The sequence below is a fragment of the Mauremys reevesii genome, linkage group 1 (assembly GCF_016161935.1).
Source record: "Mauremys reevesii isolate NIE-2019 linkage group 1, ASM1616193v1, whole genome shotgun sequence".
In the NCBI taxonomy this organism is placed as follows: domain Eukaryota; kingdom Metazoa; phylum Chordata; order Testudines; family Geoemydidae; genus Mauremys; species Mauremys reevesii.
Window position 1 is genome coordinate 220,525,892 of NC_052623.1, and position 26,141 is coordinate 220,552,032.

Sequence of the window (26,141 nt, forward strand, 5' to 3'; positions counted from 1 at the left end):
TCTCCTTTTGAAGGGATCCCCAGGATGCAGCCTGGGACTGTGGGACCGCTGTGCCCCCTTAACTCTTTCTAGCCTGGGATGTCTCTCACAATGCCTTGCAAGTGACCAGCAGCAATTGTTATCACTCAGCACAGCCGCATATGAAGCCCCACACCCAGCTATATTGCATGAATGCTCCTAGAGCCACTCATGAATCTCACAGAGAAAGGAACCAGAGCCAAATCCCTCCAGCTCCCAGCACTGTACCCCAGGAATATACCATCTTGCACTGCTCATGATGGGCAGTGCAAATTTATTAATTGGTTCACCACTTCAGTAATGGAAAGTGGACATACACCAGCCTTTGTCAAACCTGAGCAGATTTGCCACACACTTCATACAAACTCACTAGTAAAGATAAACAATTAAACACATTTATTGATTACAAAAATAGATTTTAAGTGATATGCAAAAAGTCAGAGTTAGTTACCAAAAGAAATAAAATATAAGCACGCAGTCTAAACTCTCAACCCTATTAGACTGGGCATCATCTAGATTAAGCAGTTTTTCTCACCCCATTGGATTAAGGACTGGCTTAATATATAGGTTTGTTCCTTAAACCTGGGCCAGTATCCTCTGTTGGAGTCTTCAGTCTTCTTCTGAGTGTCTCTGTTGCTTGCAGCATAGGTGGGGGCAGAAGAAAAGTCCCAGTATGTGTCTTCAGGCAAGGTTGAGCAATTCCCCTGGTGTGGTCTCATGCAGGAGAGTCACTGAATTATAGCTCCCTTGCTGGACAGTGGTTGTTGATGGGTTGTTTGAAACCCTGCCCGGATGTTGGTTACTTTCTTTGCTGTTGCCTCTGGGGAGCTAATGTCTGACTGATTCCCCAATTTACGGCATGTTTTAGTGACAACCATATAACACAATTCTCATAACTTCTTATGCATTAATGATATACATATATGAATAGATAAATGACTTTCAGCAGATCATAACCTTTCCCCTGATACCTTACAAGGCATGCTTTGTATGTAAGATCACAATCATATATAAATGAGGAATGTGGGGGTTACAGGGCGCTTCTCCAAGGTATAGAATGTCACACTTCCCCTCTCTTAACCCAGGTGATAGAGTGTGCCTGAGGAATCACACCTCTAATACTTGAGGCCAACAGGTACAATTAAAGAACAGCTGCATCCAAGATCTGGATCCAAGATCCAAGCACTGGAATATTCTAATTTAAAGACGCTGCCTCACAAGAGGATCCGGGCAAGAAAAAGTATTTCTTTCCTTTGATAGACACTCTGTATAGACATTATAGAGGGACAGGTTATGAGACAGTGCAGCAAACAATAGATGAAGTGTTTTCACAGTACTGTCTGGACAAGTAACACCTACACGGTACAAAGACTTATGTGAGAGATGTGCATCTATCTGGGGCTCTGTTAAAATACTAGCATCTAGCAAACTTTATTCTTTATTGCTCTCTTCTCACTTTCTTTCCTAAAGTGTTTATGCTCTCAGGAATGTCTAGAGAACTCTAGCAGGTGTTTTTATTGTGACAAAGTTCCTCCTCTACCTTGGTGGGTCCTGTGCTTATTGGCAGATTTGTACACCTCAGTGATCTTCCCCTCTGGTGGAACCCACAGTCTGGGACAACTCCTCCTGTGTCTGATCAGGAGTTGGGAGGTTTGGGGGGAACCCGGGCCTGCCCTCTACTCCGGGTTCCAGCCCAGGGATCTGTGGATTTGCATCTGTCTATAGTGCCTCCTGTACCAGCTGTATGACAGCTACAACTCCCTGGGCTACTTCCCCATGGCCTCCTCCAAACACCTTCTTTATCCTCACCACAGGACCTTCCTCCTGGTGTCTGATAATGCTTGTACTCCTTAGTCCTCTAGCAGCACACCCTCTCACTCTCAGCTCCTTGCGCCTCTTGTTCTCAGCTCCTCACACACCCACCACAAACTAAAGTGAGCTCCTTTTTAAACCCAGATGCCCTGATTAGCCTGCCTTGATTGGCTGAAGGTGTTCTAATCAGCCTGTCTGCCTTAATTGGTTCTAGCAGGTTCCTGATTACTCTAGTGCAGCCCCTGGTCACTCAGGGAACAGAAAACTATTCATCCAGTGACCAGTATATTTGCCCTGTACCAGATTCCTAGCTATGGCCAACGTGGCCATTCGTGACACCAGGGAGAGGGGGGGGCCTGTGACTGTGGGGCTGTTTTTCGTTCTTTCATCCGTTCACGTATCCAGGCAGAGTTCCTCTGGGCAGCGTCCGCCGGCTCTCTAGATGTCTTCAAGGAGCAGTGGGTGCTGTCCGGGGTTCTCTGCTCAGTGTCCTCTTCCGGTTCCTTAGTTTTGGTCCTTTGACCCCCACTCCTGTTCCTGTTGTCGCCTTTGTTGTCCCCCAAACTCAGTTGGGTTCCAGGTTTCGTGGCCCCTCCTTAGGCTGGAGGAGGGGCTTTCAGCTAGTGCTCGCCCACGTCCCGGTACTAAAAAGGACCAGATTCCTGTACCCCACTGCTCTGGGTCTGTCACATTATATATTTCTTATATACACAGTCTTACAGGTAAATACTTTTTTAAATTTATATAGTGCTGTATTGAGTTCCAGCTCCAGTTTATGGAAGGCCTATATCTCAATCTCTGAGTTATCTCAGTTCACTGCATCAGAGATGTAGAGAATGGCTTGTTCCTGTCATATATTTTTCTTTCAATAAAATTTCTGATACTTTCAAATAATACCTAAAATGACTCTAAATAATATAGACTTAGGGAATAAAATTCTCCTTCAGTGTTCTTACTTTTGTGCATTTAACAGCACTTTGTGTGTATACTCAGTTTTCCCTGTTGTTTTTGTGGGTCTTTCACACTGAAATAAGGGAAAAATGCATATTTTCAGCAAAAGGAATATATGACTGTGAAATCACAAAGATTGGCACTTCGGAGGCACGTGTAGGCTCTGAAACCATTTCTATCTCATTTTCTGAAATAGCCTACATTTTAAATGGACTGGGTCCCCTTGAAGTTAGAAATTGCTGTAGTCTATAGCTGCACTATGGTCCGATCCTGAACCCTTTAAAGTCAATGGCAGAATAGCACTTTTAGCACTTTATTTTTACACCCTATCCTCACTCTCACAGATCCTGAGAGACAGACCTGTCCTCGCTTACAGACAGCCCCCCAACCTGAAGCAAATACTCACCAGTAACCACACACCACAGAACAAAAACAGCAACCCAGGAACCCATCCTTGCTACAAAGCCCGATGCCAACTCTGTCCACATATCTATTCAAGTGACACCATCAGAGGATCTAATCACATCAGCCACACCATCAGGGGCTCATTCACCTGCACATATACCAATGTGATATATGCCATCGTGTGCCAGCAATGCTCTTCTGCCATGTACATTGGCCAAACCAGACAGTCTCTACGCAAAAGAATAAATGGACACAAATCTGACATCAGGAATCATAACATTCAAAACCAGTAGGAGAACACTTCAACCTCTCTGGCCATTTAGTAACAGATTTAAAGGTGGCAATTTTGCAACAGAAAAGCTTCAAAAACAGACTCCAACAAGAAACTGCTGAACTTGAATTGATATGAAAACTAGAGACTATCAATTTAGGTTTAAATAGAGACTGGGAATGGCTGAGCCATTACACACATTGAATCTATTTCCCCCATGTTAAACATCTTGTCAAACTGTCTTAAATGGGCTATCTTGATTATCACTACAAAAATTTTTCCTCCTGCTGATAACAGTTCATCTTAATTAATTAGCCTCTTAGAGCTGGTTGGGCAATTCCCACCTTTTCATGTTCTCTGTATGTATATATATCTCCTCACTATGTGTTCCATTCTATGCATTCGATGAAGTGGGCTGCTCAAATAAATCTGTTAGTCTCTAAGGTGCATAAGTACTCCTGTTCTTTTTGCAGATACAGACTAACATGGCTGCTACTCTGAAACCTATATTAAAATGGTTCTATAGCTGTGTTTACATACACATCGGCAGACATGTTACATATCAAACTCAGACTCCACTACATAGGAGTCTAAGGTGAACCCCAGAGTGTAAACCCAGTAAGAATATGCAGTTTGGAAATGTATGAAGTACAATTACAGTCCATAGTCCTCTAGGAAGTTTTATTGCATGACAGAGAGAGCTTTTCCTGAGAACCAGCAGAGGGTGCGGTTTCCTCCTCAAAGGCCCTTTCATTGAGGCTTTTGAAAAAGCTCCGGAGAAGTATTTTATTTTCAAGAGCTATATGAAAAATGGACTATAAAATGCCACGAAATTACTGGCCCGGGGAGCAGGTCCGGGGAGCCTGTCGTACTCCGGCCAGGAGAGCGTGGCCGAGGGCCGGAGCGCAGCAAGCCCGTGGCCCAGCTCTCCATGAAAATGGCCCGTGGGCCGCAAGAGGCCCGCGTGCTGTAGTTTGCCTACACCTGGTTTAGAAGGGGTAACAGTAGTGTGACTAGGAGTAAAATTATGAAAGTGAGCACAGGAGAGTATTTCAGACTGGAAATGAACAGTTAGATCTACTAGTCTGAGGAATAGCCTCCCAAATGCAATTATTCTGATTATTTAAAACTTGGGTGGGTAATACCATGGGGTAAGAGAGGGTTAGGTAAGATGTGACATCACAGAACATTTCTCATATCTATTTATTTCTAAAAAGAAACCTCACAGAGAGTGTCCTTTCACCTCCAGAATAAGAGTCTTTCAATTACCTTTGATATACAAAATTTTTAACTGCATTTCCCTTTATTTAACATAATACTAAATTCTGAACTCAAGCACACCAAGGTTACCTGCTCATTCGTTTAGTCTGACATCCCCCTCTAGGTGATGTGAACAGTCACTCTCATGGTGTAAAACTAAAAATAAAAAAGTGTTATCGATCTTATAGAAAATTTCATTTTATAAAGCACTATAAGCTGCTTGTGAAGGTCTTTCAGTCTCTGAAGTGCTCTCCAGGAACTATTTCCTATTCTGGAGCTCCTGCTTTGCATTCCTATTCTGGGTTCAGAACGGGTCTGGATGGCACAGTGATGGAGCTCGGACTAAATCAAGGGTTAACATCACTGTGTCATCCAGAAAATTAGGAGCATCAATTCTCATGGCATTTAAAAAAATAATTTGGGTAACTGACCAGGTCATTTGAACCCCTATCTTCTTGGAGTACTAAAGAGTCATGAGTGGGAAGAAATGAATGACCTTACAAAACACATGGGGAAAGAGTTGGGATCAAAAGATGTACAACTCCCCTTTCATATGACTCAGATAAGTAGGGGTGATTACTGGGTTCTTGAATCATCTGTTTAATCCCAATGGAGCAGGACACCAGCGTGGTCCAAAAGACTCTATAAGTCTATGTATGAATCAGTGTGTAGCTCAGATTTAAAAATAGCCCAGGAAAGATTTCTTTACATCAGTCAGTCCCCATACGAGGTCTTTTCCTGCTGTAATAAGTATGTACATATTTTCTGCATCTCTTTTTCTCCAAAGATCTATGGTTGCTCTTCCGTGGGAGCACAGACCTCTCAGTCAAGAGATGCTCAAACTGTAAAATTGGATCTGGATCTTTATTTCCAATATGCCCTGATGCCTTTATCTGGCTCAACGGCTGTAGCTAGTAAGAATGTAGACATGCATATTTTAAAAGCGAATTAACCTTTAGCTACAAGAGTACTTAGAATCATACAACATTAGGGTTAGAAGAGACCTCAGGTGGTCACCTAGGCCAATCCCCTGCTCAAAGCAGGACCAACACCAGGTAAATGATCGGATCATTTACGTACTTTGGTTTTTATGTTTTATTAATTTTCTTTATATAAATTTTTAGAAATTAATTAGTAAAAGTATCTAATACCTTCAGTTGTATAGTCAACTTATTTATTGAGGAATAAATTCTAGTTTGAACACTAATGAAAGCTTTAATTAATATTGTTTATGCATTTCCACTTTACCTGCCCCTAGTCTACATACAACTTTACTCAATATTTGTACAGTTTCTCATCTATCTATCTATCTATCTATCTATCTATCTATCTATCTATCTATCTATCTATCAGAGCAGACAGGCACCTGCATACATAAAACATCATTAAATAGCAGTAAAGTTGCTCATTAACATTGTGAAAGTAGAATGAATTATATTGTAAAAATAAGAATGGATTAAAGAAATGTTGTATGTACCTTTAAGCAGAAATAAGAAATGTTGAAATACAGGTGCCAGGAAAAGAAACATTAGGCATAAACAATGGTGCTAATGGCGAAACATTAACAGAAGATGGGTAATAGTTAGTAAGGAAATAAGATATGCATGCCTAGCCCAGGTAAACTTATCTGATTCTGCTTCTTTGTTACCTTGTTAAGTTCTCACCCTTTTATCTGTATAAATAAGATAGTTTGTGTCTTGCATGGTGCTCACATTATCTGGGTGTTATTAGCAGAGCGCTGTGCTAATAAAACAGAGTGGTCTGACAAACTGTGAGTCCTGAGTCTAACTTTGACAACATAAACTCCAAAAATGAGAAATGAACACCTAAAGGATCCAAACAGTTTCACACTACCATGCAGTCCTTCATTGTTCACTGCAATTTATGCTGCTGACACAACCTTACCTTTCCACCATCCTTCTGTTCTCTAATTGAGATAAGCTCTGGGATATATATAGTATTGATTTTAAATAGTTTTCTACATAAATAATAAAGATTTCCAACACACACATAATTATACATGCAAAATAAATACATAACTATAGATTCCAAAGTTTAGCCTCCCCTCTTGAAGGACATACAGAAAATCCTTTAATGTTCTTCTCCCCTTTCTCTCCAGGAGCACTCTACTTCCCCTTGCACCTCCAGGGTGCAGTTAGAAACTGTTGGGCAGGAGTGAAAAAGGAAGCAAATCTTTCCTTCCCTTTAATTGTTCAGCTCTTTAGCGTTGCTACAGTACGGTCAAGGGTGAAGATCCATTACTGTACCTGTAGCCTATGGTGATGTCTCACTAATGTGGGGCAGCCCGAGAAGAGGATTTCTGTGAAATTTATTGTGGAGATGCACTAGCTGGATGGGGTTCTGAAGAGAGACAACGAAAAGGGATTTGTCACCAAAATATAGTATGACTGAGAAAGCAGCCAGGGAGAGTTCTGTGAGCGCTTGAGGCCAATATTACATGTGTGGCAGTCAATATATCAGTGAGTTGCTATATTGTGTTTTATAGCCTGTACAGTTACTTCGGACAGAATTACAATGGATCACCTCTGTAAAGTCTTTTGGAGGCTGCAACAGACTTGTCTGCCACCAGAGATCCATGGCCCTGCAGCATACAGACTGCTGGCAGGAAAAGGAGAAGGCACAGAAAAGCAAATGCTGGCTTCCAAGAGGCTAAATCACAATTGTTTGTTATGATACTGAGTGATGAGGTACCATCCCATCTTACTGACTGAAATAATATCATGTAGTGATACACTATCAAAGCACAAAGACGCAACATTGTTGTGAATTCTGAAATTAATGTGGGACTCTTTTGTCATCCTGCAGATAAAGGACAAACTTATGGTAAATCAGGATTGCCCCATAACACATTAGATGCAGGATGACTCTGTTTGAAAGCCTTCAGTAAGAGACTATTTAATCTAGGGTCCCATGAACCAAACAAGTTCCAGACACCTGCTCAGAACATCTGCACACACTCTGTATCAAGTGATCAACGGGTGTAAATCATGGTACTTCCATTGTCCTCCATGAACTGGGACTCCTACAGCACCTGCCCTCAATGTCCATGCCAGTGATGACTACCAGTGTTAGTGAATATCCATATCCGACTGCCCGTATCTGATCAGCTTAGGGACAGCTGAAAGATTAATCACTGTTATTGCTGATTATATTTTTTTTAACAAGAAGATTTTAGTTTTACTAATTTTTTGCATTTTTTTCAACATCTGTTCAGAGACCACTTGCCCACTGAAAGTCTGTCTGTTGGTCTCTGTGGTGACATGAAAAGAGGTCTGGAATTTGTCCTGTGTGTAGTCCAACCAGATATGATGATCATGCCATTGCTGTTTATGATCAGTTGAAAACAGGTTTGTGAGTGCCTGCGTAAGAGTATGTGTTTGTGTGCATATGAGTGTACATGTGCTGAGAATGCTTATAGAAGGAAATATCCTTTTGGCATCTGGATAACCCAGGCATGTTCTTGTGCCTGCAATTTTCTCATCTTGAGGATCTATAGTTATCCCATTGTCTTCTTACAGATATAGTGGATGTGTGAGGATTCAGAACAAACTGCAGTCACCACCTTATTAAAGCCAATAACAGCGCAGGCATCGTCATGGAGATTCTTTGGTATATCAAATCTGTGCACTGAGAAAGCGAAATGTAAATATGGCTTTAGCTCCAGTTATGTCCCAATTATATACCCGTGAGCCTAGAAAAAGGGGACAGATGCTCAGAGGGGACAGTGACTTTGCTACTGATCACTTTTCTGTAGAGTGAAACTAGAGGCTGCTTCCCAATGAGCAAGGCCGGCTCCAGGGGTTTTGCCTCCCAAAGCAGCCAAAACAAAACAAACAAACACCCCCCCCCCCCACACAAAGCTGCGATCGCGATCTGCAGCAATTTAGCAGGAGGGCCTTCGCTCCGATACTAACACCTCCTTATCTTTACTGGAAATACCTCACCTGATGCATCCCAAGACTGCATTAGTTTTTTTTAATGGCCATATCACATTGGCGGCTCATAGTCATCCTGTGATCAACCAATACTGCGAGGTCCTTCTCCTCCTCTGTTACTTCCGACTGATGTGTTCCCAATTTATAACCAAAATTCTTGTTATTAATCCCTAAATGCATGACCTTGCACTTTTCACTATTAAATTTCATCCTATTACTATTACTCCAGTTTACAAGGTCATCCAGATCTTCCTGTATGACATTCTGGTCCTTCTCTGTGTTAGCAATACCTTCCAGCTTTGTGTCATCCACAAACTTTATTAGCACATTTCCACTTCTTCTGCCAAGGTCAGTAATAAAAGAATTAAATAAGATTGGTCCCAAAACCGAACCCTGAGGAACTCCACTAGTAACCTCCTTCCAGCCTGACAGTTCACCTTTCAGTATGAAATAACCCTTACATTTTCTAACATCAGATCAGAAACTTTACAATTTGAGACAGTCATAAGCCTAGAAAGGGTTTACCAAGTGGAGACCCAGCTTCTACTAGAAAAAGATTTGTTCAGCACCCAAGTGTAAGCTATAGTCTCCTCTGGTAACCTGGGAAGGAAAGAAACTTCACTGCTAGTCATGCAAGTTATGGGCTAAAGATAGTGTTAATGAAGGGGGAGTGGTGGAGGAGGGAGAGGAATCTGGTAGAGATAAGGGATTTCTAAAACCCTCCAAATTGCTTCCAAAAATCTCAGGAATTTTGGTGGTGTTATGCATCTTGAGGGCATGATGTATCAGACACTTACAGTTCATTGGAAAAAGAACAGGAGTACTTGTGGCACCTTAGAGACTAACACATTTATTTGGGCATAAGCTTTCGTGGGCTACAGCCCACTTCATCGGATGCATGCAGTGGAAAATATAGTAGGAAGATATATATAGTGTGTATGGTAACACCCATTGTTTCATGTTCTCTCTCTCTCTTTCTCTCTCTCTCTCTCTCTCTCTATCTTCCCACTGTATTTTCCACTGCATGCATCCGATGAAGTGGGCTGTAGCCCACGAAAGCTTATGCTCAAATAAATTTGTTAGTCTCTAAGGTGCCACAAGTATTCCTGTTCTTTTTGCGGATACAGACTAACACGGCTGCTACTCTGAAAACAGTTCATTGGAAGGGGTTGCGCCATCCTTCCCAACCCAGGTCTTGTTTGGTCCATTACAGGATAGTCCAATCCAAAAAGAAGGAAGTGTTTGCAAAGTGAGAAAATCCTTACGGGAACCAAAACAAGCAAGTGTAACTCAGCTGATGAAAACGGGGAATATTGTTGGCTGGACTTAAGAACACTACTACACTGAGTGCAGTTGCTCAAGGAATTGGAGCACATCCTCTGCCTTTAAGTCCTATGTTAAATTTACCTGACTGCTGTATCTAGTCCAGTAGGACAGGATTATATGTTCAATCCTAGTTGACAGGAGGGCAGCATTCCTTTTCACCTCCAATATATTTGCAGTGTGAAGTTCAGAAATGGCATGACAGGTCATGAGGGAATTCTGGGCATTTGCCCCCCTCCCCACATCCACAATTCCCAGGGACACCAGCAGGTATCCCAAAATGCACAGAAAAAAATTGCCATAAGACAATGAATGTGCAGGAGGTTTCAGAGGACACTGGGATATGAACCCACAGTGCAACTTGCTTTTAGTGACATAAATATGCTTCTGTGTGGGCATAAAGACTGACACATGCAGCACAGTGTGAATGCACTCCAAAATATGTTTTTGGTAGAATTGTGCTGACAAATCTTATACTGGTGTGACTTCTATGTCTAGACAAGTCCTTAGTTCCTTTGAAAACCCCAGCCTATAAGCCCTATTGTTAACTCACATCTAACTTGGTCCACTAAAGCCCTTTGGTCTGTTCTGAGCTCAGAAAAGAACTGTTTTGAACAGCTTTATGCAATTCAGGTCTAGAATGTGTGTTAGGCATGAATGACTATAGGTAAACCAGTGTTCATTGGCAATATGAGCTCTGTTGAAGATGAAGGTAGTTGCCAGTAATATGTGCACTCCCATTCTCATCTCCCTTTCTCTTCCTAATACCAGAAGATTGCCTGGCCTTTTACAAGGTATCACCCTGTTCCTGTTGTCAAAGTGAGATATAGGCAGAGGAAGTTGCAACCCTTCTCAGCTGCTCCGAGATGAAGCAATAACTGACAGCATTGAGGCAATCTTTAATAACACCACAGGAACAGAAATGGATTTTAAAACCAATTGTACTATTGTGTTTCTAAATCTGAGTTTGACTGAATATTTTCTTAAAGTTTTCCCATTATAGCAGCCTTTAACAAATCAATCGTCAACCAGCTCTATTAGAAACAAACTCTGTTAAGTGATTATAAACATAGAACTGGAAGGGACCTCTTGGGTTATCAGATCCAGTTCCTCCCTCCCACAGGCAACCCCCCACTCCCCACATTCATATAATCCTGTTCAACAGTGTATCAAGCTCTATCTTAAAACCAAGTAAGTTGTTTGCCCACCACTGCTTCTACTGGGAGGCTGTCCTAGAACCTCATTCCTCTGAGGGTTAGAAACCTAATTTCCAAGCTAAATTTATTTCTAGCCACTTTATACCCATTTTTTATACCCTGGACAATATTTATTCTCTTGTTTAGTGACTTGTTCACAAATCGATTCTGATATCTGTTGATCTATTTGTTGTTCATAAGTATATGCAAATTAGTTTCACAAGTATTTCTTATCTTGTGGCTTAGTTCAAAAAATTGTTGTCAGAGCAGTTGTTTGGCTAATTCAGTATCTTGTCCTTGGCAGTGACCAGGTCCAGATGCTTCAGAGATAGGTGCAAGAAGCCTCTTACTAGATAAACCTGCCTATAGGGAGAATTATTTTCTAACCCTGCCAGGTAATGCAGGATTTATGCCCTGAAGCATGATGATTTTTAATCCTTCCAAAATATATTCCCAATTTGTTTCCCTATGTAATGTCTCTGTGGATGTTCTCATTATCCACGTATAAATCTAATCCTTTTTTGACTCCTCCACTAGGCATGGATTTGGCTCATTGGGTTTGATTGAATCCAGATTTAGTTGTTTTAAATGTGCCTGGATATGACTGAAATGTTCACTTTGTAGATTTCATTTCCTAATATCTTTCAGCCTTTGAATAGTCTGGTTAAATGTTGAAGTTAACACCTCAAGGTACCTGAACTGAGCTGTGGTCACTGTTTTTTATAGCTGCTGGCTTTCTTCCAGGCATAGGGTAGAGATTAGCAACTTCTGTTTCACTGTTAAAGCTATTTGCAATGGCCTATACATTTCAAGATTCAAGTTACCATTTTCAGAGTTCTGTTATAGTAAACAAATGTTTAGATTCCGTGCAAAACAGAAAAATTGTGAGAAGAGCCTAAAAGTTCAGGGGCTATTGTTTTTGTGTCTTCTACTCTTTTTGCAGCTGGGACTATGAAGTGTATATAGTGTAATGAGCCAGCCAGCTCTCATAAGACATCTTCCCTGCAGGACTGAGCCAAAGATCCAGGAATGACCCAAAGGCCATCACAATGAGCTGAGTTGCATAGCTAATAGGGAATCTGGTTATCCTGAGGGCCTTCACAGGATTGATCCCAGAGAACATTCAGTCATTTTGGAGCCTAGCAACTGCTCTGGGAAAGGACCCTCCCTTGCCTTACCTGAAAGCTCATAGTAGGCCCACAAGTCCCTAAGGCCCTGGAAGAGAGAGAGTCAGGAAAGGACAGGAGAATGCTGCTTGCAGGAAGCAATAGCGAATATCCCAGGAAACATGCTGTCAGGAGATGAATAGTGTGGTCTGCAGAAGCCAGAGGAAGCTGCTACGAGGTTGCAGGAGAGGGGAGGACTAGGAGTCTCAGCAAGGAGAGGAAAAGAAAGGTGGATCCAGAAATTAAGCCTGAGCAGAGGCAGGAAGGAAAACTGTGCTGGGGAAAGCTTGCAGGAGAGGAGGAGACTGGCCCTGCAGCCAGAAAGAACCACATAAGGAGACTGCTAGAGACTGCTAGGTCAAAGTTTGCTGCTCACTGAGCAGTGCTCAGGCATTTCCACTTCTTGTCCCAGCTGAAACTAAGAAATGCAAAAATTAAACACAAAGTCAAACCAATTTTTATGAACCTCAGTAAAACATTTGTTGTTTTGGATAAATCTGGGTGAAAGTTCATATATGTATTGTACCCAAACTAGTTTGTCCTGGGCCCAGTTTCAGTGATGTCATTTTCATGATGCTTTGTCCCTGGGATCTGGAAATTCACTCCTCCATGGATTCTACAGACTCTAACCAATATCAGGAAAAATGCAGGGCCAAATTCAGCTCTCAGTGATAATGTAAATAAGGAGTAACTTCATGGAGATAGGTGGAGATACTGATTTGCACAGTGTAAATGAGGGAAGAATTTGGCCCACTGTTTCTCCCTCTAGAAAGATTCTCTAAATCTCTAAGTTAAAACTTTCCTCTAGGCCTCCTTGTGCATGCTATGTCTGATCTGAATTCTCTCTCTCTTTAGATTGTGAGCACCTTGGGACAGATGTTGTACTCAGCTGTGCACACTGTCAGCACTTAATAAATCATCATTTAGCACTGCCCCTATTCCAGATGTGCACAGCTGTTTTTCATTTTCTTGCACATTCTCAGAGCTGAGAGATGTAGTAGAGACCACAACCCATACCGCTAGAGACCCAGAAATGTCATCAGTGAAAAACTTCATCCAAAGTTCTTCTTGTGCCTTTCTCATTCTAAGGGTTGTATACAGAGAAGGCTGGATTCCTGACTTTGATGCAATGTCACTCATAGACAGCACATCCCAGAAACTACCCATTCAGGCAACCTAAATGCCATCTCCATCCTCTCACTTTCCTCACTTGACTGCCAAATAGGAATGAAGGTGTTTATGGGGTTGAAGATGCTGAAGCCACAAGTTCTGATGTTGATAGGTAATAATTGGAGATATACCAATCTCCTAGAACTGGAAGGGACCTCAAAAGGTCATCGAGTCTAGCCCCCGCCTTCACTAGCAGGACCAATTTTTTGCCCCAGATCTTTAAGTGGCCCCCTCAAGGATTGAACTCACAACCCTGGGTTTAGCAGGCCAATGCTCAAAAACACTGAGCTAGCCTTCCTTGATGATGATGCTCATTCCACTAGTACTGCTGGTGGTGGGGAGTCCTGTTTGGGCCCCAGCCCAAATACCATTGAAGTCAGTGGGAATCTTTTTGTTGACTTCTATGGCCATTGGAGAGTAAACATGAAAAGTCCCATCCAAGAACTAAAGCAAGAAAGGTATGTTCTTGGACTTCAATTGAGTATTTGTTTCTGACAGTTACTTAGCTTCAGAATTTAAGTAACAACAAGTAGCTTTTGAAGTTAAAATAACAGGTGTTGTCAGTGCTGGTTCAGTCATCAGAAGAGGAAAGTCTCTTTGTTCTCAGTGCTTTTGGACAAGGGCCGTGCCTCTCTAATCAGCTACATGAGCGCTTCCTGTGCGGTTTCAGCCGGAACACTGCAGAACAAATAATTATCCCTCTCTTGGCTGGTGCTGTCCCTCTTATAACAGGACACTCGAACGGTGATATCACACTGCCCATCTCTCTCCCTGTGGGCAAAGTCAAGGGAAGTTCAGGATTTAAAGTTGTAGTCCAGGACTTCAGGCCGAGGCTGTGGACCCTCCAACACAAAGAAAGGTAATACCAGCTTTTCTCCAGGGACTTTCCTTTTTACTAAGGTAATTGTTATAGATTACATCCCTTGTGTGTGTTTGTACATTACTTTTTTTATTTCTTTGGATAAAGTTTAATACAACCTGCACTGGGAAGTCTTGCAATTGTAGTCTAGTATTTATTTAATGTCTGAGGTGACATTTTCCCTCCCTTATGGATCAAGGCAAGCTAGTATCAAACAGCACTGAACAAAGCACTTGGAAAGAAGACCAATTGTGAGGTGATGAGGTCAATGGGAGTTGAGAGTTCTCAACACATTGCAGAATTGGACTCTGTGGTTCTGATACAGCAGTGTACAATGTGTGGGTGGACTGCAGAACACTCACACAGCCAAGCTGAATTTAATGGCGCTCCATGCGAGCATAGCGGTCCACCTGTGCATTGTACATTGTAGGATAAGGCCATATAGATATAGCTACTAGAGCTGGTCCCCAAAATGGGACAGGGAGGGGGAGTAAAATATTTTTGTGAAAAGATTTTGTTTTTTCTTCTGTTTTGAACATTTTTTAATATAATTAAAACTTCAAAAGGTAAAATTGTAACCTTCTTTATAGTTGATTGGAAAATGGGAGAGGAAAGTTTACAGAAAGAAAAACAGAGTTTGCGTCCCTTTAGTCCATACAGTCTAATTAGAGAACACACAGGAGGAAAAGAGGGAAGTGTTCGTATGAGATGTTTCTTCTTTGCCTTCGTTCCTTTCCTGTGTACTATTTATTTCTAAGATTTTCCTATTTATTTCTGTATTTTCAATGGGTTTGTAAGCCTTAACTATTTGCCTGGTTTTGGTCTCTGTTTAGCCTGCTTTCTTTTTAATAGATTGCTCTTTTGCCCTTGCAGCTTCTTTCTTTCTTTCTTTCTTTCTATTTTAATCCTACCTCAAAAACCATAGAGAACAATCTTATCTTGGCCAGAGGATTGGACTAGGGGTAATATTTTCAAAAGTCCCTAAGGACCAGATTTTCAAAAGTGTTTAGACATCTAAAGATGCAAATAGTTGCCCAATGGGATTTTGAAGGCACCTAAGTCTCATGGGAATTAGGTGCTTGTCAAAATCCTATTAGGTGCCCATTTTCAAAGTGACTTAGGCACTTAGGAACCTAAATGTCATTGATTTTCAAAGCCAAACTCACTTTTGAAAATGTTACCCTAAATGAAGCAGCAAAGAATCCTGTGGCACCTTATAGACTAACAGACGTTTTGCAGCATGAGCTTTCGTGGGTGAATACCCACTTCTTCGGATGCAAGCAGATTCATTACCCTAAATGAATTACAATTAGATTGTGGTCTGTTACATCTCAAATGTCTATGAGTCTATGATTTGCTGAACTCTAGAGTGGCCATGAAATGTTCATTAAATCAAATTTTAAAAGATTACAGAACTGCAAATACTAGTGATTGAATCCTGTTAGGTGCTGAATGCCCCTTAATCTACTCTGAAATGCCTATGAAGTCAGCAGGAGTTGAAGGAGATCTGCAATTCATCGGACTGGCTATTAAAGCTGCAATTATGTGCAATGGAAAACTGGGGATGCAGATTTTTGTTTCATACCCTCCAGCTCGTGCCTCTTAGGGACTAAGTCCAAAAGATCTCTGCAAATAATCATTCTGAATTATTATTCTTTAATGAAATATAGAAAGGAGAGATGGAAAAGACGTAGCAATGAAGAACTGTACTCGACAGTCTACTTTACAAGGCTTTGCTCAGTCCAGTTTTAAATTACTCAGGTTTTAACTGACTCAAGCCACATTCTAACAGGGCTTGCCCAGGGCTGCCCAGAGGATTCTGGGGGCCTGGGGCAAAGCAATTTTGGGGGCCCCTTCCATTAAAAAAAAGTTGCAATACTATAGAATACTATATTCTCGTGGGGATCCCTGTGGGGCCCGGGGCAAATTGCCCCACTTGCTCTCCCGCCCCCGGTCGGCCCTGGGCTCGCTATGCTACAGGGGAACACTTTATGATATTCAGCATTCATTTTCCCTTTATGCAATTTCTCCTCATTACTGCTAATAATACCTAAGAAAATGTTAGAGAATTTCTCTTCAGCTTTCTTGCATTCACCCTTCAAATACTTGTTATAAGAAGGGACACAGAAATTTTCACACTTGATCAGACTAGTTCATGCCCAGTATCTAGCCCCTGACAATGGCTAGCACCAGATGCTTCCCAATGAAGTTTTAAACCCTCACATTAGTCATATGTGGAATAATCTGCCCCTGACACTAGGCTTCATTCTGAGTTCTAACAGGGGTTGACGTAAACACTGATTCATGAGGTTTAATATCCCTTCCCTAACTTTTGTTGTATGCAGTGTTGTTGTAGCCATGTGAAAGCTTGTCTCTCTCACCACCAGAAGTTAGTCCAATAAAAGGTATTATGTCCCTTGCCAGGACTCTCTAAAATTGTTGTTACCATTAATTACAATTCTGGATATTCTGATATCCATATAAATGTCCCTTTATGAATCCGTATTAATTCTTGGCCTATTGACTTCCTGTGGCAGTGAGTTTCACAGTTTATTTACATAGTATGTGAAAAAGTATTTACTTTTATCAGTTTGGAATTTCCCACCTTTTGATTTAATTGAATGTCCCTTTACAGAGACTGAGAGAACAGAATTTACTGCTCTGCCCTCTCTAGATTATTTATTACTTTATATAATGTTATCATGGTCCTTCTTCTTCATCTTATTTCTAAAATAAATAATTCCAGTCTTTTCAATCTGTCTTCATATGTGGGTTTTCCCATTATCTTGATCGTTCTTTTTTTTTTTCTTCTTCACAATTGCCTTTTTGGAGATGGGATGACCAATGCTGTACACAGTATCTAGATGAGGCCAGGCCAGTGATTTATATAAAGGCATAATATTTTTGTATAATTCTCTATCCTATTACTTATGCATCCTAACATTTTGTTTGCTTTGTTGACTGCAGCTGCACACAGAGCAAAGGTTTTCATTGATCTATCTACAATGAGGTCTGGGTCCCTTTCCTGAGTTGATACATTAATTTAGACCTCTGTAAGGTGTACGAGTTGTTTAAACTTTCCCTTCCAATGTGTATTACGTTGCATTTATTGAATTGGGTTTCATTTTCAGTCATGTTGCCCATTTTCCTAGCTTGTTTAGGTCTCTCCGAAGTTCTTCACAATCCTCGCTGGTCCTGATTGACCTAAAGAGCATTGCTATTTTGCTGCCTCATTATTTTCGCCACCTCTTTCCATGCTATTAATAAACACATTATAGAACATGGGATCTCATACAGAACCTTGAGGCCACCAATGTTAACTTTTTCCTTGATGAACACTGACCATTTACTACAACTCTCCTTTCTGCCTTGGAGCCAGTTTTTGATCCATGACTATACTGTGCGTCACACCCCATGACAACTTAACTTCTTCAGTAGCCTTTTGTGTGGGACCTTCTCAAGGGCCTTTTGAAAGTTGAAATAAATTATATCAGCTGATTCTAATTTATCTACTACCTTATTGCCATATTTAAAGAATTCTAAAGGATTCATGAGACATGAATTTCCTTTGCAGAATCTGTGCTGGTTAGACCCTATCAGATCATGATCTTCCAGGTGTTTTGTTGTTGTTTTAAATTATATTTACAACCAATTTACCAAGTACAGATATAATGCTTGCTGATCTATATTTCCACAGATCACCCATAAAGCCTTTTTCAAACACAGGTTCATTTGTTACCCTCCAGTCCTCGGGAATAATGTCTGTTTTTAATGAGAGATGACATATTTTTGTTAGGAGCTGCTCAGCTAATTCGTACTTAAGCATCTTCAAAATGCTGAGATGTACCATCTGGGCCTGGTGACATACTAATTTATAAATTATTTGGTTGCTCACGCACCGCTTCTTCTGACAGATCAATCTCTGCAAACCAATCTCTGTTACCAGAAAAAAGCAGGTCAGGGTAGGAATCTCGCCAACATCCTCTGTGATGCAAAGAAATCATTTAGCTTCTCAGCAGTGTCTCATCCTTAATTGCTCCTTATAAGCTCTGGTGATTCAGAAGACCCACTGATTTTTTTCCCCAGGGTTTCTGCGTCTGCTAAACTTAAACAATCTCTTGTTTGTTTTTATACCTATTTGCTCTACAAAATTCATTTTGATTCTTCTAATTTCCCTCTTGCCAGTTGTAATTTATGATCCTTTTTATTAGCCTCAGTAGGATCAGATTTCCAAATTTTGAAGAAACTCTCGTTGGCTTGAATAGCTTCTCAAAACCCACCATGTAGCCATATTGGCTTATTCCTTGCCTTTCTGGTTCTTTTTTCATTCATTGGTACATGAATTTTCTGAAATTTTATTATGGTTTAAGTTGCATCCATGCCACCTCTAGGGAGTTTACTTTATTTGCTTTTTCAAGATCCCTTAGTGATTGTTAAAACCACACACAACTTTAATTGACTTCCATGGAACTTAGGGCTTCTCTGCACTTCTTACATCATGAAGAAAAAATAATCTATTGAGTCTTCTGCCCCTTAACCATACCATAATGAAGGAAAGTTAAATACTGTAGATATGTCAGATAAGATTTGATTAGATTACAGATGTATTCTGTTGTATTTTCTCTGAATTTCCTTTAATTAGTGGATATATTTTTGGTTCTTAGAGGACCTCAAATTTACACAAAGTATTTTAAGGAGAAGACACAGCACTTCTAGAGTGCTAGAAGGCTGTCTCTGATTCTACAAGTATCAAGGGGTAGCCGTATTAGTCTGTATTGTGATGGGGTAAGGCCAGATGGCTACAGTAAAGTAGTGAGGAACAGATATGTCAGCCCCAGGCTAAACAAATCCCTGGTACCATGGTAACCAAATAGCAGTTGCTCCAGGTTAATCAAGACACCTGGGGCCAAATAAGATCTTTCTAGAAGGCAGTAGAGAGAGCTACATTGATTGGGACACCTGAAGCCAATCAAGGGCTGGCTCGAACTAGTTAAAAGCCTCCCAGTTAGTCAGTGAGGTGTGTGTGAGTGAGAGAGAGAGAGAGAGAGAGAGAGAGGGGGGGTACGTCTACACTACGGGACTATTCCGAATTTGCATAAACCGGTTTTGTAAAACAGATTGTATAAAATTGAGTGCGCGCGGCCACACTAAACACATTAAATCGGTGGTGTGCGTCCACGGTCTGAGGCTAGCATCGACTTCTGGAGTGTTGCACTGTGGGTAGCTATTCCGTAGCTATCCCATAGTTCCCGCAGCCTCCCCCGCCCCTTGGAATTTCCGGGTTGAGATCCCAGTGCCTGATGGGGCAAAAATCATTGTCGCGGGTGATTCTGGGTAAATGTCGTCAGTCACTCCTTCCTCTGGGAAAGCAACGGCAGACAAGCATTTCGTGCCTTTTTTCCCTGGATTGCCCTGGCAGATGCCATAGCATGGCAATCATGGAGCCTGTTTTGCCTTTTGTGACTGTCACCGTATGTCTACTAGATGCCGCTGACAGAGGCGATTCAGCAGCGCTACACAGCAGCATGCTTTTGCTTTTGCATGACAGCAGAGATGGTTACCAGCCATACTGTACCGTCTACCAATCCATAAATTGGTAAAAAGATGAGCATGGCTACCAGTCGTTTTGCACCATTTGCTGCTGTCATAAGTGCCCCTGGCTGCTCTTAGCCAGGGGCGCAAAAGCCAAAATTGGGAATGACTCCCAGAGTCAATCTCTCCTTTTTGGTATTTAAAAATAGAATCAGTCCTGCCTAGAATATGGGCAAGTGTACTAGAGAACCACTGTATCAGAGAGCACAGCTGCTCTGTGTCAGATCCTGCAGAAATTATGAGCTGTATGCTATTCACAGGGGGTGCTCCTGCAACAACCCCACCTGTTGATTCCATTCTTCCCCCAGCCTTCCTGGGCTACTGTAGCATTGTCCCCCCACTTCTGTGATGAAGTAATAAAGAATGCAGGAATAAGACACACTGACTTGTTAGTGAGAAATGAGTGGAAGGCAGCCTCCAGCTGCTATGATAGTCCAGACAGGACAGTAAGGAGTGTGGAGGAGAGGAGCCCAGCATCCCTCTGCTAGTCCAGGGGCAATTGAATCTTTTTACACATGAAGGGTGTGGGCTGACAAAGCTCAGCCCACTGTTGCTATGACGACGAAGGTTATCAGCCAAACTGTACCATCTACCACGTAAAATTAGGGCCAGCAACCCTGGATAGACCTCACCGATGCTAGTCTGCATGGTTACCAGTCCTTTTGCACTGCCCCATGTGCCAATAGGCTGATGACGAGGACGGATACCAGTCGTATTGCACCATCAGCCACCCATGGCGGGGGGGGAGCAAGGATGTTGGTGTTGAGTGCTGCAGCATCGGGTCTATCTGCAGCATTCAGTAAAGATAGGGTGACATGTTAAAGAGTCAAGAGAGGATTGTTCTCCCTTTCACTTCTGGGGGTGGCGGGGGGGTGCGTAAATTGCCGAGCTATGCCCTGACCCACCGCGGACACTGTGTTTGACCCTAGAAGCATTTGGAGCTCAGCCAAGAATGCAAATACTTTTCGGGAGACTGCAGGAACTGTGGGATAGCTTGAGTCCTCCAGTCCATGAGCGTCCATTTGATTCTTTGGCTTTCCGTTACGTTTGTCACGCAGCAGTGCGCTGAGCCCCTGCTATGGCGTCTGTCTGGAGATTTTTTAAAAATGATTTTGAATTTCGTCTTCTGTAACGGAGCACTGATAGAACAGATTTGCCTGCCCTTACAGCGATCACGTCCGCATGGTCCATGCGGGAGCTCTTTCTTTATTTTGATTTTTAAATGCATCGCCACACGTGCTGATCTGAGCTCCACGCTAGGCAAACAGGAAATATTCAAAAGTTCGCGGGGCTTTTCCTGTCTACCTGGCCACTGCATCTGAGTTCAGATTGCTGTCCAGAGAGGTCAGTGGTGCACTGTGGGATACCGCCCGGAGGCCAATACCGTCGATCTGCGGCCACACTAACCCTAATACGATATGGTAATTCCGATACTAGCGCTACTCCTCTCGTTAGGGAGGAGTACAGAAACCGGTTTAAAGAGCCCTTTATACCGATATAAAGGGCCTCTCAGTGTGGACGGGTGTGGCGTTGAATCGGTTTTACACTCCTAAAACCGGTTTAAACACCTAGTGTAGACCAGGCCAGAGAGAGAGAGAGAGAGGAGTTGGGAGCAAGAGGCGCAAGGAGAAGGAGAGAGTGTGCTGCTGGAGGACTAAGGAATACAAGGGTTATCAGACACCAGGAGGAAGGTCCTGTGGTGAGGATAAAGAAGGTGTTTGGAGGAGGTCATGGGGAAGTAGCCATGGGAGTTGTAGCTGTCTTGCAGCTGTTACAGGAGGCACTATAGACAGCTGCGATCCACAGGGCTCTGGGCTGGAACCCGGAGTAGAGGGCGGGCCCGGGTTTCCCCCAAACCTCCCAACTCCTGATCAGACACAGGAGGAGTTGACCCAGACTGTGGGTTCCACCAGAGAGGAAGATCTCTGAGGTGACCAAATCCGCCAATAAGCGCAGGACCCACCAAGGTAGAGGAGGAACTTTGTCACAGTATCTACAAAACCAACAAGGAGTCTGGTGACACCTTAAAGACTAACAGATTTATTTGGGCATAAGCTTTTGTTGGTAAAAAACCACTTCTTCAGATGCATGGAGTGAAAATTACAGATGCAGGCATTATATACTGACATATGAAGAAAGTTGAGAACTAGTGTTGACAGGGCCAATTTGATCAGGGTGGATGTAGTCCACTCCCAATAATTGATGAGGAGGTGTCAATTCCAAGAGAGGCAAAGCTGCTTTTGTAGTGAGCCAGCCACTGCAGAACTAAAATTCATTTGCAAATTTAACAGCATTAATTTGGGCATGAATAGGGACTGGGAGTGGCCAACTGTATTTTGAAGGTAGCAATCTGACAAACATCTTCTCCCAACTCACTTTTAATTTTGCAGAAAAACTTTACCTTGGGCCAAGTCCTCACCTACTAATTTTAATACAAATCTGCTGTTTTGGTGATTTATGTGGAGCCCCAAAATTGAGTTTATAATAGAAACTAAATTGCAGCTGTAACTAGATAGGGCCTGCATCATTCCATTATATTTACATTATTTTTTATAAATACAGGCAGTTACTAGTATCAGAAGGAGATAAAGTGAGGCTGCTCTGTTCTTCCCATTTTCTTATGTCACCTTCATCACTATCTATCTGAATACCTTTCAGTAGTGCACCAAGGGAGGTGACTAACATCTGTCACATACACTTTGATCTTTTCTTCTCCTCTGTCCTAGGGGAAATTATGTGAACAGTGTAGTTTGGAGGGTGTGTGTGTGTGTGTGTTTTCCTTTAAAATAAATTATATGTACTCTGTTATATGTTTATGCTATCAAAGGCAAAGTTTGAGAATTGCGCCTTGCACTTGGAGCAGAAGGTGATGTTTGTGGTGGTTCTTAGTTCCTGTGGAAGTTTGCTAATGAGGAATTTGTCTCTATATAGACCAGCTTTGTCCTTGTGGTACAAAGTACCATTGTGCCAAAGAAGTGGAGTTGTTGGTCCCATGGCCTGATCCTGGAGCTTCAAGCAATCTTTTAGGAATCTGAGCACCATGAAGATAGAGACCAATATCTTTAATTTGACATGGTATTCTATAGGGAGCTAGTCCAGTGAATGGAAGACTGGTGTTATATGCGTGCGGCAGCCTGTATTGCTGAGGAGACATACTGCATCTTTCTGTAGTAGTTGGAATGTCCTGCGGCTGATGGCTTCATGCCCAGCTAAAAAGCATTGCTAGCCCAGCCAGGAGGTGACAAAGGTGTGTATAACATTGGGATGGGATGGAGTGTCCTAGCCAGCCATAAAAAGTAGAATGTTTGTGATGTTGCACCCCATAATGCTTTATAGAAATACGCTTATGAATGTAAATATGACATAAATGGAATATGTTTTATGAAAAAAATTCATAGGCAGGAGTTGTAGACCAAGCTGGATGAACAAGAATCTCAGAGAAGTGATTAAGAAAAAGCAGAAAGCCTACAAGCAGTGGAAGATGGGAGGGATTAGCAAGGAAAGCTACCTTCTTGAGGTCAGAACATGTAGGGATAAAGTGAGAAAGGCCAAAAGCCATGTAGAGTTGGACCTTCCAAAGGGAATTAAAACCAATAGTAAAAGGTTCTATAGCCATAAAAATAAGAAGAAAACAAAGAAAGAAGAAGTGGAACCGCTAAACACTGAGGATGGAGTGGAGGTTAAGGATAATCTAGGCATGGCCCAATATCAAAACAAATACTTTGCCTCAGTCTTTAATGAGGAGCTTAGGGATATTGGTAGGATGACAAATGGGCATGAGGATATGGAGGTAGATATGACCACATCAGAGGTAGAAGCCAAACTTGAACAGCTTAATGGGACTAGATAGGGGGGCCCAGATAGTCTTCATCCAAGAATATTAAAGGAACTGGCATATGACATTGCAAGCCCATTAGCAAGAATTTTTAATGAATCTGTAAACTCAGGGGTTGTACGATATGACTGGAGAATTGCTAACATAGTTCCTATTTTTAAAAAAGGGAAAAAAAGTGATCTAGGTAACTACAGGCTTGTTAGTTTGACATCTGGAGTATGCAAGGTCTTTGAAGGAAAAAGTAGTTAAGGACATTGAGGTCAATGGTAATTGGAACAAAATACAACATGGTTTTACAAAAGGTAGATCGTGGCAAACCAACCTGATCTCCTTTGAGAAGGTAACAGATTTTTTAGACAAAGGAAACACAGTGGATCTAATTTACCTCCATTTCAGTAAGGCATCTGATACAGTTCCACCTGGGGAATTATTAGTTAAATTGGAAAAGATGGGGATCAATATGAAAATTGAAAGGTGGATAAGGAACTGGTTAAAGGGGAGACTACAATGGGTCATACTGAAAGATGTACTGTGGAGTTCCTCAGGGATTGGTTTTGGGACCAATCTTATTTAATCTTTTTATTACTGACCTTGACACATTTCATTCAACAGATTGAGCATCCTACTAGAGATTTTATGGGAATGGGAAAAGTCTCCTGGCAAAACTGTGCACTAATTATGGAATGTGAGGATTAGTGAGGTGGTTAAATTTAATATACAATATTTCTAATGATCTGAATATATGATGTTGCAAATCTGTTTTTTTAAATTTAACGTTTAGGGCCAGATCGTCTATTTAATAAGACTGCCTGGACTCCATATGAGTGTCTTATTTTAACTGCTCTGGCTTAACAATTATAGCTTTTAAATGGTCCCATTGACATTTTGAAGTTAACATGTTGAGGTTGGTGTCTGCATCTGTGAGCTGCTGCTGTGGTTTCACTGGAGCAGTTTTATTTCATTGTGAAAGCCAACTTAACAGTCACTTGCATAACAGAAAATCTCATCTAATAGAAAAAATTGTAGAAACCCACCGATAATGCACTAATTCAGTACAATTGCACCTATTCAATATCAGCTACAGCTGAACATTTCCTGTTCGATGTCCTTTGAAAAGTCTGTATTTCCTGAATAAAGCAATACTTAAGGTCAATTAGTTTACTTAAGTGGATAGTGAATACACTTTTTTGCTTTTGTTCCCCCTCACCCCATTAATTACACAATAAACATGGGAAACTCAAACAGTGACAGCAGGAGACTGGAGACACGATTTACATTCTAGCAATGAAGAATTGATCAACAATGTCCTACATTTTGATTTCATCTTCATTTTTGGGGAGGTCAGAGCATCTTGTTGGAAAATCCTGGATGCTGTCACTAATAATCACAATGGGTCTGATTCTGTTCTTGTTGGAGTAACTCACTCCATGACTTGTCTCAATTCAATCAACGGGACAAACTGCAGATTAAAAGACTGTGCTTTCATGATGGAGCTAATAGTAAGGGTTTAGTCATGGTTAGCTAACACAATGCTGAATGTGGTTTGTTCTCCTCCATACAATTCCAGAAACTTCTGGTTGTGGAGTGTTAATTATGCATCTGCCTAGCAACAATGATCCAGACACAACTCACCCTACCCACTCCCCAATAGATCTCTTAATGAGATCTCTCCCTATTAGGCATATGGGTTACAATAACAGAGCTTGCTAATTCAGCAGACCTCAATGTTACTCATAAAGAATGACCACAGGTACGGTTCAGTGATAAAGGCACTTGGCCAGGTTTTTTATCCTCATGGCACAGTACTAGTGCCCTGGCTCCGGAGTTACAGGTACAGTAACACACGAGTTCTCCGTTGCAAAGAATGGCTCAGTCAGCAGCTGGAATCTCTGCTGTCCCCTAGGCCACACAAAGGGTTACAGTGAAGTAGCCTGACATTTATAGATTACAACTTAGGTACCCCCTTATGTGTTTCATGACATCTGCTTGTTACCTCCTTTTGTGCAGGTGTCTTGGGCTAAACATCCCTAATCATCACTTCAGTCAAACCATCTTATTTTGTGTTAGATTTGGATGTACCTGCGCTAATCTTTTGGAGTCTGTTCACCCACATACCCAATATCTGCTGCTTCTTAGGAGTGCCTGTGTTCTGGCAACACTAGCAATACCTTTACCAAAGTAATGTAAAATTGTAAGCATCTGGCTTAATACATGACCTGACTTTGGTTCATGGCATGACCTGATTTTGCTGATATGGTTCAGGCCTCAGGTCTAACACCAGGCCTAGTGCTCCAGGCTCTCTCTCTTTACTACAGTAAAGTCCACAA

The 26,141-nt window shown here is 41.7% G+C and overlaps 1 protein-coding gene across 1 annotated transcript in view; it reads left to right on the top strand.

Moving 5' to 3' along the window:
- Nucleotides 1-14,302: 14,302 nt before the first annotated feature.
- LOC120396095 (C-type lectin domain family 9 member A-like) overlaps nucleotides 14,303-26,141 on the top strand; it is a 49,197-nt gene continuing 37,358 nt past the window's right edge. Inside the window, exon 1 of the mRNA XM_039521016.1 lies at nucleotides 14,303-14,387. The gene's annotated coding sequence lies outside the window, so the exon portion shown is untranslated. The remainder of the gene's footprint in view (nucleotides 14,388-26,141) is intronic.